Source organism: Balaenoptera borealis (genome assembly GCF_965194805.1).
Source record: "Balaenoptera borealis genome assembly, chromosome: 14".
NCBI lineage: Eukaryota > Metazoa > Chordata > Mammalia > Artiodactyla > Balaenopteridae > Balaenoptera > Balaenoptera borealis.
The window spans coordinates 36,699,467-36,714,132 of NC_138875.1; positions in this window are offsets into that span (position 1 = coordinate 36,699,467).

Here is a 14,666-nt window from a genome sequence, read left to right on the forward strand (position 1 = left end):
AGTTTATTTACTCCTGGTTATTTATTTATTTATTTATTTATTTATTTATTTATTTATTTATTTATTTTTGCTTCTTTTTTTTTAAATCAAAGTATAGTTGATTTACAATGTTGTATTACTTTCAGGTGTACAGCAAAGTGATTCAGGCATACATAAGTATATATATATATTTTTGTTTGTTTGTTTGTTTTTAGATTATTTTCCCTTATAGGTACACCTGGTTATTTTTAATTGCTGGTTGTTTTTTTTATTTGTCCTTAATTTTTTCCTGGTGTCTTTAGTGAGTATGCCAGAACTTTGACCTTCTACTCAAGGTTTTCACCCCTAAGTACCCTAATCTCCCTTACATCAGATGAGCCCTTCAAGCTTCACAGATGGAGTAGAGCCATTAGGCAGGATGGACCTCAAAACCCTGCTCTCCAACTAAATGTTTATCTACCTGTGATCTCTCTTTACCTCTGGTCTCAAGGGAGAGAGGCCCTTTACCTGCAGTAAGGACCCCACACAAGGATTCTCTTAATCTGATTTTTGCTCATTTCCTAGATCCACAGGCTCCTCTCTCTCTCTCTCTGTGTCTCCCTTCTGAGTCTCTTACCACACCCACTAATTCCCACAATTTTCTTTTTTTTTTTCTCTTCACACTCCCTTGTCGTACATGCATTATACTGCCATACTCTCTAGATGACTGGTATTGCTGAACTGCTTGTAGGGGCACACACACACAGACACACACACTCCCCAGTGCTTGGCCAAGCCTCTTTGCCTTTGTTCATGCACCTTTCTGTGCTACAGAATAGCTTTATAACGCTTTTTTTTTCTCTTTCTCTTACTTATTGTTCAAGATTCAGGCTCTGGGACCCTCCTATGAAGTAAACTTTGCTTAACATCAGAACAAGCTAAGTCTTCTTCCTTTATTTTGCCTTAGCAGAGAGCATGTACATTTATCATAGAAGTTACACACTGATTTTTTCTTATTGTTTATGAAATTTCTGTTTAGCACACCGGAATATAAACTCCTCAAGGGCAAAGAAATGTGTCTTATTCATCTTTAATTTTTTAGTGCCAAATATGGGCCCAGGGACATAGTATTAAACTTTGCTTTCGATGCATCAGTCATATTGTCTTCTGTATCTGTTTTATTTTAAGGAAAATGTTTGCTTACATCACTGCTACAGAACAGAGAACCCTCTAAATTCTATTTTGTATCCTCTGTCCCCTCTCCTCATTTCAGCTGTTTGTACTGTGATGAGAGCTAGTCCAAAAGTCAGCCACTCTAACTGGTGAGGGGTCTGTGAGGTTATCTGGTAGAGAAAGTTCTTCCAAAACAATCATGATGTGATCCATGAGCCATTTAAGATTTGAAGTAGGTGCTGTAGAGAGAAGGAAGAAGTGGTAGCAGAAGCAGAAACTTTAAGGTCTGGAGATAGTTGGATGCTAGAAGATAAGAAGAGCTATAATGATCCCTCAATGAGCTGAGTTTTGAAAGCAGAAGTAATAAGCAGATACTTGATCCAATTTAAAATAATAATTTATTCCAAGTTCTTATAAAAAGTTTCAAAGTGTGGACTAGAACCCAGTTCTCTTTATATTAAGACCAATGTGCTTTCTAGTCTGTGAACTGCAAATAACCAAAAGTGGATTTTAATTAAAGAGTCCTTCACTGAGGATGTAAATGAATGATCACAATTGACTGATGTTTATTATAAGTCAGATAGTCACAATGTCATCATCATCATCATCATCATGTACATTTACCAGGCATGATTCAAAGGGCTTTACATGTATTAGGTAATTGTAACCTTCCTAACAGTTCTTTGAGGTCGTGGAGGCACAGAGGTTAAGTAAATTGATTAAATCACACAGCCAAGAAGCCCACTGAAGATACATTAGTCACGTGTTATTATTATCTCATTTAATTTCCACAGCAATTTTAAAAAGTTGTTAGTAATTCCTAATTTTTTAAATGAGGAACATGAGGGATCAGTTGCTTAATATTTTGTGCTAGCAACTAGTAAGACCCTGTTCTGGCTGATATCAAATCCATGTCTGCTCTTATACTCCAAACTGTATAATGCCTCTGTCTTTCAAGCTGAACACTGAGGAATGAGTAGGATGTTACTGAGTGTGAGTGGTTAATTATCTTTGTATAGGATTGTTTTTGTTCCCATGTAAATGCTTCAAGTCTTCCTTAGGAGAATAATCATAATTTTAAAAAATAATCAGAGAATAGTCCTGTAGCTCCCAGTGTAATGTGGGTCTTCAGCATCACTTCAAAGAGGGAATTTTGCCTTTAGAATCCTCCTGTGACTCCTTAAGCTATAACTTCTCATTCTTTCTTCTTAAACTTCCCAAAGTTGTCTGTCTAAATTTTTTACCTAGACAATAAAGCTATTTTTCCTTTAGTAATATTTTTGCATCAGTTACCTCTTACACCTGAAATTTAAAAGGGCTTCTTGAGAAGAGATTAAAATCATGCTGCTCCTTCCTGTTTGTAGGAGTGAAGACACCAGGGAATCCCAAAGCCTACCTACAGTGGTCAGAGAAGAATCCCTGGAATGTCCCTTCCCAGTGCAGTAAATATAAGGCAGCACTCACTGATTGTTTAAGGGAATGTTACTAAGCAACAACCTCTGCTTTGCTGAGAAGCTTAGCAAATCAACCTTTCTATTGGTGGATTAATTTGAATAATGAGCTAGCTGTTTCTGGAAATGACGAGCAGGCTCACCCTTTCCTCCACCTAGTGACACAGAAAGTCAAGCTGTTCTCCAACATAAAATTACTGGGAAGAAAGAGAGCCTAGGTGGGTGGCTTGAACCCCAGGACAAGAGGCCTGGTTTTTACAGACTGATGCCTTGAGACCAAAATAGAAACAAAACAAAACAAAACAAAAACCCATCTGTTCCCCCTTGGCCATTTGGAAGAGAGCTGAAATGCATCCTTGGATAAATTCTCACATCCTTAAGAAATTCCGGAGAACAAAGGATTGCCAAAAAATACTTGTCTTTAAGGGGATTGGGGAGGGTAGTTGAGTAAGTGAAAATAATAGAATATTAAAGAGTATACTTGCTCTGAATTTATAGAATAGGGCATTTTGATCATGTATTGAAATTATGGGGATCTCTTGATGACCCAAACATCCTTATACCCAAATGGATGAGGAAAAGGAGTTGTTAGGGAAAGGACCTGTGCACAGAATATTTCAAATTCCATCACAGGGGACCAATCCACTGCTCATTTCCAAAGCCCTATTGCCTACGTTAACTACTGCCTTTGAACCACATACTTGTCATCAGCAGCTTTAAGTATTTCTCAGCGTTTATTCTCATGGTCATTTTGAAAAACATTTGTTTTTCTAGTTGGAAAAGTTAAATTTACATAGGCTGAGAAAAGTGTTTTTAGTTTCAGCAGCCACAGTTCTTGACCCACAAATGGTGTTGATTATATCTGACCCAGACTCTTCTGTTGGACCCACAGGTAAGCTTCATGTTTTATAATAAAATGGTCTTAAAACATTCTTCCTCCATGAAACTTACCCCAAAGTTAATATTTTATCACTCTTGGAGCATTTTCTTCCTCTGAATTCTTTAACATGTGTTATCTGTAATAGTCATTCATCTTATTACTTTTTTATATACTGTTTTACCCCATTGTTTGATAGCATACCAAGAGAATCTTACATTCTCAAGACAGTGTAAAGCTCTTTAGGAAGTCTACCTAGTGCAGTGTTTGTCAAATTTTGTTTAAAAGATCAATATAATTCTATAGGGAACTTAGGTCGTTCTATGGGAAAAAGGTAAGGAGGTAAGCTTTTTTAAAGATTTTGACAAGATATATATTAGAAAATTGGTTATTATCTCCATTTGACTTATAAATTCAAAATCTTAACCTTTTTTCCGATGGAAACAAAATTTTTAATAACCACTAACTAAAAAAGGAAAAGAAAACTTGTCTTGAAATATTTTTCTGGCTTAAAATTATTTTTTATTAAGTCTTTGCTCTTTAAGTGTAGTTTTAGATTCATAACAAAATTGAGGGAAAAGTGCAGAGATTTTCCATATATACTCTGTCACCACATATGCACAGTCTCCCCATTACCAACATCCCCCACAAGGATGGTACATTGGTTACAACTGATGAGCCTCATTGACACATCATTATCAACCAAAGTCCATAGTTTACATTAGATTCACTCTTGGTTTTGTACTTTCTATGAATTTGGGTAATGTATAATGACATGCATCCATCATTATGGCATCATAGAGCATTTTCACTAAATTAAGGATTATTAACTAGAAATCCTCTGCTCTTTGCCTATTTATTCTTCCTCACCATCACCATAAGCTCCTGGCAACCACTGATCTTTTTACTGTCTTCATAGCTTTGCCTTTTCCAGAATGTCATATATTTGGCACACAGTTTGTAGCCTTTTCAGATTGGATTCTTTTACTTAGTAATGTGCATTTAAGCTAATCCATGTCTCTTCATGGCTTCCAATAGCCTATTTGCTTTTAGCACTGAATACTATTCCATTGTGTGGATGTACCATAATTTATTTATGAAGGCTATCTTGGTGTCTTCCAGGTTTTGGCAATTATGAATAAAGCTACTCTAAACGTCCCTGTGCAGGCTTTTGTGTGGACAATACTAAGGATCGAGATTGCTAGATTGTATGGTAAGAGTATGTTTAGTTTTGTACAAAACTAACAAACTGTCCTCCAAAGTGGCTATACCACTTTGCATTCCCACTAACAATGAATGAGAGTTCCTGTTGGTCCACATTCTCTCTAGCATTTGGTACTGTCAATTTCCAGATTTTAGCCATTCTAATAAGTGTGTAGTGGTATCTTGCTGCTGTTTAATTTGCATTTTCCTGATGTTATATGACTTAGAGCAACTTTTCACATACTATTTGGCATTTGAATATGTTTTTTGGTGAGGTATCTGTTAAGGCCTTTGGCCCACTTTTTAATTGAGTTGTTTATTTTCTTATTGTTGAGTTTTAAGAGTTCTTTGTATATTTTGGATAATAGTTCTTTATCAGGTATGTATTTTGCAAATGTTTTCTCTGAGTCTGTGACTTGTCCTCTCATTCTCTTGACATTGATTTTCAGAGAGCAAAAATTTTTAATTTTAATGAAGTTCAGCTTATTATTTCTTTCATGGATCATGCTTTTGGTATTATATCTACAAAGGCATTGCCATACCCCAAGTCATCTAGGTTTTCTGTCATGTTATCTTATAGGAATTTTATGGTTTTGTATTTTACATTTAGGTCTCTGATCCATCCATTTTTAGTTAATTTTTGTGAATAGTGTAAGTTCTGTGTTTTGATTCCTTTTTTTTTGCATGCAGATGTTCAGTGTTACAACACCAGTTGTTGAAAACACTGTCTTTGCTCCATTGTATTGCCTTTGCTCCTTTGTCAAAGATCACTTGACTGTATTTATGTAGGTTTATTTATGGGCTCTCTGTTCTGTTCCATTGGTTTATTTGTCTATTCATTCATCAATACCACACACCTTGAGTACTGTAGCTTTACAGTAAGTCTTGAAGTCTGGTAGAGTCAGTCGTCCAACTTTATTCTTCTCCTTTAATATTATATTTGCTCTTCTGGGTCTTTTGCCTCTCCACATAAACTTTAAAACTGGTTTTTCAATATCCACAAGATAACTTGCTGCAACTTTGATTGGAATTGTTTTGAATCTATAGATCAAGTTGGGAAGAACTGACATATTGACAATATCAACTCTTCCTATCTATGAACATGGAATATTTCTCCACTTATTTAGTTCTACTTTGATTTTGTTTATTAGGGTTTTATAGTTTTCCTCATATAGATCTTGTACATATTTTATTGCATGTAAAACTAAGTATTTTGGGGGAGGTGCTATTATAACTGGTATTATGTATTTGACTTCACATTCCACTTGTTCATAACTAGTATATAGGAAAGAGAGTGATTTTTGTATACTAACCTTGTATTCCACAACCTTGCTATAATCTATTATTATATAGTTCCAGCAGATTGTTTGTCAATTCTTTCAGATTTCCTATAGAATGTCATCTGTGTACAAAAAGAAGTTTATTTTTTCCTTTTCAATCTGTATATTTTTATTTCTTTTTCTTGTCTTATTTCACTAGCCAGAATTTCCAGTATGATGTTGAAAAGGAGTTGTAAGAGGGGACACCCTTGCCCTGTATCTGATCTTAGTGGGAAAACTTTGAGTTCCTCACCATTAAATATGATGTTAGCTGTAGGTTTTTTAAAGATATTCTTTATCAACTTGAGAAAATCCTCAGTGGCTTTTTCAACAATGCAATTAAAAAAATTCTTTGGATTTTTTTTAATGTGTAAGATGAAGAAATTGGGGCTTGAGTGAAGATGATTGAACAACCATATCCAAAATGTGTTCATCAGTTAATCACTATCAATCTGGAGAAATGTCATTTTGTTGGGATATAAAGTTTTGCTCTTGGTCACTTCTATTCAATATTTTTATCACTATGCTAACTAACCAAGAATTGCTTATAGAAACTGTAGGTAGTATATAGTTATGAAGAAATATCTATTTCAATTCAACACATCTTTGTTGGCTCCCTTGTAAGATATTGTGAGGACTCCAAAGATGAAGCATAATCACTAACTTGGACAATAATACATTTCTATAGAGGATAAAAGAAACATATGTAAGGCAAAATGTGCTATGTCATGAGGTGTTCTTTTCCTTGTCTCCACGACTGCCATTTTCTCTTCCTCACCACACCAAGGATGTTAGATTCCACTACTTTCTTTAAAAATGCCAAGCACTTCCCTGTCTCAAGAGTTTTGGACCAGGTGTTTCCTTTCCACAAAGTACTCATTCCAATCCTCCAAGCCCTCTACTGCCTGTCACATACCCCAGCCCCCCCAAAACACACTCAAACATCCACACACATGCTTTACACCTATTCTAGATATTTTCCAGAGCTTACGTAAAATATCACAGACCATGTACCTCTACTATTTACTATCCTAATACCCTGACGTTTGTCTTCACAGAATTTGTCATTATGCATGATTTTTTTACCCACACATTTTTATATATTTGTTTAATTTATGGCTTCCATATGATCAAAGAAGGCAGAAAATAAACTTGTTTTTTTCTTCACATCTTGACCAATAATGCGGCCAGATCATTGGTAGGTGACATATTTGCTATATAAGTGAATTTATAAAAATGATAATGTCTACTCCCCATCTGAGTGTAGATGATGTTTGTATCAAAGTGGTGACATTGGGCTGAAATTTGAAAGTTTCATAGGAATTTTATAAGCTAACTATTGAGGGAACTAATAGTCCTACTATGATCCATACTATCTAACTGATGATTTAAGCATTTTATAAAGTTCTGACTGCCACTTTCAAAAACGGACATTGATAAATAGTAGTCCACAGAAAGAAAAGCAACCAGATAGTAAAGTGCAAGACATATCAGACATGATATTGCTGAAGTAACTAGATGCTTAGCCTGAAGAAGAGGAGGAGACATATGATGACAGTTTTCCATCATTTTACCCGTATAAGAGAGGGTTAAAATTATTCTTAAGCCCAAGAGAGTTTAACATAAGACCAATGGGTAGAAATTATTGGGAGACAGAATTGGGCTCGATATGTGAAGACTCCTCTGAAGATTATAGTGAGTAAAACACAAAACCACCTGTTCTGTTGTTATATACTGGGATCCCTGAGTCTGGAAGGATTCATATGGGGACTGTGTGACCTTCTGCCTAAAAGTAACAGAGGGGAACATTGAACCGTGTGAAAGGTACAAAGGGGTGACCACTAACCTCTTATCAAACCCTTATTGGTTCAGAGTGGCAGAGGTGATATTTTTGACTTGCTCTATTTTCTCACTTGTAAAATAGGCATGATGATAATAATAACAATAAAAGTAATAATAATAACAATGCTGTGAATTGCTGAGAGGATTGAAAGAGAAAAAGTGTCTTATAAAGTACTGTTGTATATTATAAGGGATACAGAGAAGTAACAGCAACAATGGTAACTGACATTTACTGAACACTTATTAGGACTTAGCACTGTGCTTACTAATCGTATTTTGCTCCATAAACAGTTATCTGTTGAACTGAATGCATAAAATACTGTTGTTGATATTAATGTTTCCTAATAAAGGAAATGGATGTTCTTAACTGAATGACAGTTATATCCTGTAGATCCTGGAAGATTCATTCTGACTTTCTCTTTTTCCAATTGTGCTCACTCAGTCAAGGGACCAGGCACTGCAGTCCTCCATCACTGAGCAGCACGCTGAGTCTGAGACAGCACTGAGAAAATTCCTACAAAACCATCCTGGGTGCTCACACTTGCACATGTAGGAATTGTATATTTCACAGATAGTCATTGGCCCATGGAGTGGTGGTTAAAAAATTAAACAGGAGTTGGTAGAACTTGACTCTATTTACCAATTTGTCATTCTAATTATGACACCTAACCTCATGGGTTGTTGTGTAGATGGGAACTAAGAGTTTATTATTGTCTATTTTATTTCTATTATCTATTTTAAGTTCACTATTCTGTTTTTCTCCTTAAAAGATGACTCTCTGATAGAACTGAATGTTTTAAACTTTAAACTCATTTTAAATGGGAATCTAAGGAGCCAGCAAATGAATCCTAGGACAGGGGGATTGGTATGCGGACAAATTTATGCAAATGCAATACATAGATTAGATTGGAGAGAATCAAGTGCCTTAAGAACAGAAATTATAAAACAAAGGAAGCAATCAATCTTGAGAAAAATATCTTTCTCATTGGGCAAAAGACAGTAGGAATTCTTACAGATAAAGAGTTCTGTGGTTATGTGTAATTTGTATCTATTCTCTTGTCCTGGTAGAAACTAAATATGAACATAGGAGTCCTTTCCTCCCTTAGTTTTTGAGCTAGTTTAAAATTTTCTTGCTGGGACATAGGTGGTGGTTGTGCAGGGGCACGGAGGGGGGGTTCTGGTACAAGAAGATTCCTGAGAAGCGTTAACAAAGTGCCAAAAATGTTTAATTCACAGCTGTTCTCACTGTGATTCTCCTCCAGGCTGGTTACAGAACCACTGTTAGAATAAGTCATTGATCACAGGAAAAAAAAAATGCCTTGATATTTGAACAGAAGTGTATGCAAGAGGAAAGAAACGGGGGAAGATCATTGATTATAGTTGAGTTTCTATTTTGTGTGAGAAACTGCTTAGGAACTTTATCTTCAGAACATTCCTATGACTTAAGTATCACCCCATCATTTATAATAAGAGGAAACTGAAGTTAAGAGATGTTAAAATTTGTCCCAAAGTCATGCCACTACTGAGGAGCAGAGGTAGAATTTAAACAAAGAACTGCTCATGCCACTCTTCCCACATGTTATTCAAATGTAATATTATTTTAATACTTTTTAACAACTAAGCACAGTTTTTTTAACATAAACTTCAATTCTCACAAAAATAGTCAATCAATTTTTGTTTCTGAATTAAACAGGAAATTTAAAAAATTAGTGGTGTGGAATATAAAACCACTACCAAAGCATTGCCTATAGCCTAGTAGCAGAATGACCTAACTGTTAATCAAAGTACAAGATAGAAAAATAAAAATTGAGCAAATTCATATTTTTGGTTTATTTTCACTCCCCAACCCCCAATCTGGTTATTTGTATCAGAGGCGGGTTATGGCATTATTATAGCCCACAAACCTTATAGCATTAAATCTGAAATGTATCTAAATAATCAAGTTTTAGTCCAAACTCATGAATTTACAAATTAAGAAGGTGACGCTCAAAGAAGCTAATTGCTTCGAACACAGTGACACTTGCCATTATACAATCAGCACGAGAACTCCAAAAAACATGTATTCGTCAAATATTTATTGAGAACCAACCATGTGATAGACACTTTTCTAGGTGAATAATAAAGGCAATGCCCCTGTTCAACTAGAAATTATAGTTTACTCAGTGCAGGGAATTGTCATGGAGGAGTCCTAAAGTATAAAAAGGGAAATGCCGGATAAGAGTTAGGGGAAAAAGCATTCCTGGCAGATAAAACCTCAAGTACAATATAATGAACCTTAAGGTGGGAACAATATTGGCATGTCCCAGGAACAGAAGGAATGTTCTGTGGGACTTCCCTGGTGGTCCAGTGGTTAAGAATCTGCCTTCCAATGAAGGGACATGGGTTCAATCCCTGGTTGGGGAACTAAGATCCCACATGCCGTGGGGCAACTAAGCCCATGTGACACAACTAGAGAGAAGCTCACTCGCAGCAACGAAGAGCCCGCACGCTGCAATGAAAGAGCCTGCATGCTACGACAAAGATCTTGTGTGCCACAACTAAGACTTGATGCCGCCAAATAAATAAAATAAATTAACTAATTAAAAAAAAAAAAAAAAAAGAAAGAATGTTCTGTGGCTTGAGTGTTTTGGTCTAGAGGAGTAGAGGTGTACTAAAGCCAGATTATGTAGGTCTTCATAGGCCAGAGTCATACATTTACATTTTATTCTAAATGCAGTAAGGTACTTTAAAGGTTTTAAAATGGAGAAGACATGATCCTGTTTACAATATATACAGCCTACTTGGGCTACTGTGTGAGAGAATGGACCAAATGCGAGCAGGAATGCTATTCTGGAGGCTCTCTGGCATGCAGAGGGTGGATGAGAATTGTGAGAAATGTAGGTGAGAATGGCAGAAATAGGGATGAAGAGAACTGGACAGATCTCAGGTAGGAGTTGCTAGCAGAGTCAGCAGGTTCTGCTTGAGAATTTTATGCCAAAAGAGAAGGAAAGGGAAGAAGAATCAAAGATTTTTTTTTTTTTTGATTTAACAATAGTAGGGTTGCCTGGTTGTTGGAGTGTTAGCTAGTGGAGATGGGACAAACAGAAGAAAGAGAAGAAGGAGGGCAAGGGATGGGGTAGATACTGAAGAGTTCTGCTTTGACCATTGTAAATATGAGATGCATATTTGAAATCCCTTAGAGAGATTCTCCTGGTGATGGGGGAAGAGGTCAAGGATAGAAATACATTTTGGGAGTCATTATCATATAGATGAATTTGAGGCCATGGGAGTAGAAGAGATTACCTATGGAGAAGAGATAAAGATCCCAGGAATGAGTCCTAGGGCACTTCAAAATTTTGAGAGTAGTATTTTTTCTTAAACAAATGTTTTTCTATTTAACTAGTAGATTTAATTTCAGAAGTTTTCTATTTAAGGCTAGTTAAGCCAAAGCAAAGCAATCATTATTTTTTTGCTTGAAATCTTCTCTAATCCCCATGCCCCCAAAGGCCATATATATAAGGTATAAGTAAGTTTAATAAAGGAATAAAAAATACACACTGTTACACAATTTGTTTGATAGTTGCTTTGTACTCGATAGCATTTCTATCTATCTTTGGACATCACCTGTCATTCAGCCTTTGCTAATAATAGATTGTGATTGTGCATGTTATTATATCGTTCCAAACTCAGAAGGAGGCATTATGTTCTATGAACTGTACCCTCATGAGATTAAACCCTGTCAAAAGTACAGCTAGGGAGTACCTTTGTCACTGAGCAATTGCAGCTCAGTATTACTAAAATCTTCTTTAAGCTTCTCATTGAAGAGTACGATGGTGCAATTTCCATCCTGAGTAACTCCCAGTTCCGAAGCACAGTGTTATTATACTATATCAATTCCAAGGCCTGCCAGCTGCAGGTCTGAAACAGCTGCACTCCATGAAACTCAACTTTTAAATCCCCAGAAAGAGAGTTCAACCCCTTATTGTCCTAAAATAGACCAATGCAGTATGGCTCAGTAAGGGGTCTTCAGAATTACCATCTTCAGTGTTCTGTGTGGGAAATAAAAGTCCTGGAGAACTTTTCATGAGCAGGCTTTTGGCCTGAGGTTCTTGTACAACACCTTTTCAGTTTCTCCCTGTCTGTATACGTCAGGATTCTTGATCACTTATCACCTTTTCAGGGAGAAGGAACTACTTCTTTCATGAAGAGGCAGGTCTGTTTTATGTGCTGTGGTATATAAAGTGGTTGAATCACAGATGTGGTTTATGATTGGTGGTAAAAGGATTGGTTGCTAATTTTTAAATATCTAAAAGCGCTGCATAAAATGTACCATTCCCATGATTGCACAGGAGACAGAGAGTGAAAAACTGACCTCTATCGATTTCTAGACAGATTTGTGACCCTCGGCATACTCCTTACCCTCCCACCCCTCACCTCATTCCCTTTTGTGACTTTTCACAAACCCATACACTCGTCTTACTTTTGCCTTTCCTGCTGTTCAAACACAAGGCCTCATTCTGACTTTAACAGGAATTACTAAAATCACCTTCCTGGATTATAAATCTGGTTCTGGGTAAATGGAAGAAACTTTCCAGCCCCCTCAGAACTCCCTTCCAGATCGGCTTCCTATTCTGGCTTCTATACTTGCATGACCTCCTTATCTTTTCTGCCTCTATTCCCAACCTGCTTTGAAGTCTGACTTCTACTATCTGAGGACATTGTTGCTATCACCTGGCTCCCCTGGTCTTGAATCTCCCTGAAAGCCTTTCCTCTGTGACATCTGCTCCCTTCATCTTTAGCTTCCTTATTATCCCTGGATTTTCTGACTTAACTTAGTTTCATGGTTCTCCTATCTCTTGAAGGTAAACATAGTTTTACGTCTGGCTCCAGAAAGTCATAGTCCTACAGAAAGGAGAATAATTATCTTTATGTCCTTTGGAACATTCACCTCAATTCACTTTGAATGAAAATGAGAAGGTCCATGATAATATTTCTCTAAAGTACAAACGCTAATGCCATGCCTGATTCTCTATTACATTTAGTAAAATAATTATCTAAATGGATGATTTTCATTTTACTATTCTTACCATTTTCATATTTTAAAATATGATTTAGGTTTTCCTTTGAGGATTTACTGGCTTAAAACAAGAAATGTCTTATGCATCTCATTTTTTTTCTTTTTACATCCTTGTCTCATTCAACTTCCCAAAGTAGAGTGGCAGCCTCTGGTATTTTTTCCATATTGATGCTTGACTTCCTGTGTCAGTTTTCAACTCTTTACAAGTAAAGAAATTAACAAAGGAAAAAGAGGGAACTTTGATGCTGCTAACTCTTAAACAATTTAAGCTGTGACTTTACTAACCTTAAAGTAAATGAAGCCAGATCCAGCGGCTGCTCGATCAAATGCTGTTACAGGATAATTTAGTCCAATTGAATATTACGGTAATGGGGGAAAAATGAATTCTGTGCACATTGAAATTTCTGCTTCTGCAGGAGAATTAAACTGCTGAATGCCCATGTTCCCCACTGAAAGTATCTCAAATACACCTTAGCCTTCTGTGTGAATGTGAAGGTCAAGTCCTTCCGGAATAGATCTCCAAACTGGAACCACCCATTTACCCCCCTTTTCTTAAAACCTTGTGTTATCTGTATAGTTTTGAAGAACTAGTATAATTTTACAAATGGACTATATTACAATACATAAAATTGTTTTCTTCACTTAGCTTTATGGTTCCAAGGATGCTATGGAATTTTCCATTTCACTAACACGCAACCGAGGTCCATGCAACGTTAACTTCCAAAGCCAATGAGAATCTAAGTAAATATTTGTTAACTTTCCTTCTGTGAAGTGAATGCTGAGCTTTATAATTTTATGGAAATATCTTAGTTCCAAAACACGCATGTAGAAAAGATGTGGGAAAAAGCTAATGAATGTTTACCTTATGGTCAAGTAAACAAATACACATCATTTCCTACTCTCCAAGGCACTAGACAAGAAGCTGCAAGCACAGAAATGTGTCTATCCTGAGGTAGCACATAAAATAGGAGAAAACTTAAACATGGTCACCATCAACTATAAAACGAGAAAGTTCAGGCCACAGAAATTAGATTAAAAAACAAGGAAAATTTCATATCCATGTGATAGGGAGAAACAAGTGTGGGAAGGCAGGGAGGAGGGTGGGTAGGGCTTGAGATAAGACCAGAAGAATAACAGAATTGAACATTTTTATGAATTAATTATCTTAACATCTTTATTGGAGTATAATTGCTTTACAATGGTGTGCTAGTTTCTGCTTTATAACAAAATGAATAAGCTATACATATACATATATCCCCATATCTCCTCCCTCTTGCGTCTCTCTACCATGCTACTTATCCCACCCCTCTAGGTGGTCATAAAGCACCGAGCTGATCTCCCTGTGCTATGCGGCTGCTTCCAACTAGCTATCTACTTTACATTTGGTAGTCTATATATGTCCATGCCACTCTCTCACTTTGTCCCATCTTATCCTTCCTGCTCCGCGTGTCCTCAAGTCCATTCTCTATGTCTGCATCTGTACTCCTGTCCTGCCCCTAGGTTCTTCAGAATGATTTTTTTTTTTTAGATTCCATATATATGTGTTACAATACAGTATTTGTTTTTCTCTTTCTGACTTACTTCACTCTGTACGACAGACTCTAGGTCCATCCACCTCACTACAAATAACTCAATTTCGTTTCTTTTTATGGATGAGTAATATTCCATTGTATATATGTGCCACATCTTCTTTATCCATTCATCTGTCAATGGACACTTAGGTTGTTTCCATGTCCTGCCTTTTCTAAATAGAGCTACCATGAACATTGTGGTACATGACTCTTTTT